Here is a 4,044-nt window from a genome sequence, read left to right on the forward strand (position 1 = left end):
TCTTTTATAAGTTGACCATATATATAATTAATATGGTTTAGATTTCATTATTTGTTAGCAACGATAAGCTTGTATTTATATAAGGGGGGGCTTTAAATATACCAAAAGTTTTTATTTGGTATACCAAGTCAACCCTATTAATCAACTACTAATCATTCAATCAACTACTAATCATATCAATCATCATTTTTATTCTATTTTATTTAAATATAACTACTAATCATTACATAATAATTATTTAAACTACTAATATCTATTTTTTAATTAGGTTTTTTAAAGACTATTGTAATTAGTTTTTTGCAATACTAGTATTAATAATAGTATATTAAATATTTTATTATACAATTATGAATTATTACTAGTCTTCTATTGAATATTTCCCTTCTAATTCGAATGGGCAGTCAGTTTTTTTTTGTGCCAGAAACTTTACTTGAATCCTTAAATTTATATTTTCCGCCACGATCACACATGATTACAACTTTATACACGAACCCATTAGGATATTTGTTCGATCTTTTAGTGACGACGACAACACCAAGAGAGCGTGCCAAGTTTTGTACCCAATTCATCAATTCTTCATGGGACCCGAACACCTAAAAATTAATAAAAAGAATAGATAATACACTTAATAATAAAAAGTTAATAAAAAATGTGTATATATAAGTTAATAAAAAAGAATAAATGATACACCTAATAATAAAAAAGTTAATAAAAACATGTATATATAAGTTAATAATAAAAAGTTAATAAAAACATGTGTACATAAGTTAATAATAATAAGAATAAATTATGCACCTAATAATAAAAAGTTAATAAAAAACTTAATAATAAAAAGTTAATAATATATTAGTTAATAAAAAAATAAATAATACACTTAATAATTAAAAGTTGAATTTTTGGGAGATGTGTTCATGATTGGTTCACCAAAGTTATGTCATTGAATTTTGTGAAATTTGGAAATTGAGCAAAAAAGCTTCTTGGAATCAAACATCATTAATGACTTTGGTATACTTTTGGTATATTTAACAGAACCCTATATAAGTGTGTCACTACCGACAAAATGATAGTATAGATTAGAGGCGGACCTAGGTGGTTCGAAAAGGGGCAGCTACTCCATGGAATACTTTTTTCTTCAAATATATGATCTAGTCTCGATCGCCCGTCATAAAATTTGACAACCCCCCCCCCCCACCAACCAATACGGGTGGAAGCCGAAGTAAAAAAAAAAGAGAGAGAGAGAGAGTTAAGGAAACTTTTTTGTTTTCTACAAACATGTCATTGATAGAAAAAGAAAAGCGAACTTTTAATATAATAAAATAATTTTTAACATGTGTATATACATTTGTGTAATATTTATTATTATTACATATAATAAATTTTGTATATTTGAAAAAAAATTACGGTTATTTCAGAGATAGAGAGATAGACCTCTTCCAAAGACTTTTCAGTGAATGTTTCATCTACCCATAAACTTCCTTAAAATCCCAATAATCTTTTAAGCCGATTATTTTACATTCAAGGACTTCAACCAAATATCAAGAATGATAAAAAGAATTCACATTTATACAAGCTAGGCAAGATGAGTATTACGAGTAAACACTAGGAGGTTTATGTTTGTGTGACGTGACAATTGTCACAATCGTTTAAAAAAATAAAACTCACCACTATTAAAACATATTTGGATAGGTCCTAAGTCTCATTTATCCCTTCATCAATACTTGCTAATTGTTGGGTAATGGAGGTCAAGAAAATCCTTTCTTAGAACACACCTCTTTTCCATATACCTGTGACTTGTGAGAGTTCCAAGATATTGAAAACATTTATTGAGTTCAAAAGGTTGGTAATTAAAATTGCTTGTTTCCGCAAAACAATTACAAATCTACCTTATACTACTAAAGCAACACAATTTCACATGTCATTCAATTAGACCCTACACATACATTACCAGGTGTATATGTTTCCATTTTTTTAATTTCCCCTTCATAAATGATAAAATGAAAACTTTATTTTTAAAATGTTTATGGCTTATATACTGAATTATGTTGAATTGATGTTATCCTTTTCTTTTTTTTAATTGGTATATATTCACAACATTCCATTTTGATTTCTTTTAAAATACAAATACAAATTATTATTACTAATTTATGTACTTTAGAAAATTATTTATATCTTATAAATCAATATGTTATTATTTATATTATTAAATTTAACTCTTTTGTTTTAACTTTTTAACCATATATGTGTATCACACAGGATTTATCGTACTAAACATTAAATGAATATGTAGAGCCAAATAAACATCAAACATTAAAATTTCACCATTATTGATTTAAAAAACAAACAAACGAACAAAAAAGAAGTAAGCTAGCTAGCATTCGTTAGATACCAAGCGTCACCCCATTCTTCTTGTTTTTTCTTGTTTAAATTCTTTAACTCCAAAACTAATTCAAATTAAAAGTTTAAAACCAATCTAATTCACACGTAAATCCAACAAAATCAATGATTCCAACGATATTAATCACTCATGTGTGTGCATGCATGCATGCATTATTATTACTTGATTACAGTATTGATTTTCCTTTTCTCTTTGAAAACAACTCTCCAAGTAGTGGTATTATCGGCTTCTTCTTCACCACTTTCTTATTTATCATCTTTCTCTCTCCACAACCACCACTCACCACCGGAACCAAGTCCAATGCCGCCTTCTCGGCCGTCTCGATCTTCAACTTATTCTTCTGAAGCTCGGCGTTTAAAGACGCCCAACGCCACCTCGGTTTCCGACTCCCTCTCCTTCAATAACTTCAACTCTTTCTTCGTTTCCTCTAGTTCCAACTCGAGCTTTCTCAAGGAGTTAACAAGCAACAATGGCGGTTCTTGGATTTCCCTGGGTGGTGAGCATGATTTCCATGATGTTTGAGAGCTTTCCGTGGACTTACATGACGGTGTTTCTTGTTTCGGTAACGTAAAAGGCGGTTTAGGTGACGGTAAGAAGATTGCGCCGGTCAGAAACTGCTCCCCGAATATCTCTACGGCTTCTTTCACCGACCGAAAAGCCCTGGATGTGTCTACATTGGCACTGTAGGCCACGACGGGCGGTCGGTTTTCGGGGAGGGTTTTGGTTTCCATAATGGTGGAAATGAGGGTGAAGGGAGTAAGTGTTGGCTTATTATGATAAGGCGATGGGTGTGAGTTTTCTTTGCTTTCACTTCATATGTTGGTAGAGAGTCAGAGAGCTAGGTTGGGTTTGCTCTTGTTTGAAGGCTTAAAGTGGTAAGGAAATTGACTAGTCAACTACTTTGACTTTTAATGGTTAACAGATTAAAGGTTGATTTGCAACATGATCACATGTTAGTTAATGTTTGTTAGCTCCTATATATGATTATGGTACTAGGTAAATGGCAATCCACATATGATCACCAAATCCACAATATGTTGTGTAGTTGCTTGGTCAATTCGAAGTTATTTATAATTCTAGACTTTGTTTTTTCTTCATGTTTTTAAATTTGATTTGGTGGATCACAGTTATCAATGATAATGATAATGATAATGCATACATGTGTTTATTTTAGGTTCTTTCTAGAACCAATATTTTAAAAATTGGATTTTTTAACGGGTTGAGTTAAAAATAGTACAATCAGTTAAACTGGGTTGTACCGGGGTTCAATTGAGTTGAATGATTTATCAAGGAATTTCATATAAATGAAATTTCAACTTAAAAAATAACCTAAAAGTACATAAATCAATATTAAACAATAGTGCTAAAGTCAATCTTTTAATAAAAAAATCCAAAAACACTCAATTTGCAAACAAAGTTAATCTACGATCAAAATAACATATTTTTTTACTCAATATTCTTTACTTGTAAGCTTCAGTCGTAGGTTACCAGGAAGAAGAGAATGGGAACTGTCTTCGGTTATAATAGTTAGGGTAAAAGTTTCTTTTGTAATTGTGGGCTGCAAATTGTCAAAAAAATCTTATGGGTTAAAACCGGTTTAATAGTTTAAATTGGTAGTTTAGAAAAAAATAGCCGGTTCAATAGTTTAG

At 30.4% G+C, this 4,044-nt stretch overlaps 1 pseudogene; it reads right to left on the reverse strand.

Annotated features, from left to right (window-relative positions):
• Positions 1–2,398: 2,398 nt before the first annotated feature.
• On the reverse strand, positions 2,399–3,201 carry LOC143606605 (uncharacterized; annotated as a pseudogene).
• Positions 3,202–4,044: the final 843 nt, after the last annotated feature.

This window comes from Bidens hawaiensis, unplaced genomic scaffold (assembly GCF_021521415.1).
Source record: "Bidens hawaiensis isolate Kalapana, Puna unplaced genomic scaffold, B.hawaiensis_p1.1 tig00075829_1, whole genome shotgun sequence".
NCBI classification, from domain to species: domain Eukaryota; kingdom Viridiplantae; phylum Streptophyta; class Magnoliopsida; order Asterales; family Asteraceae; genus Bidens; species Bidens hawaiensis.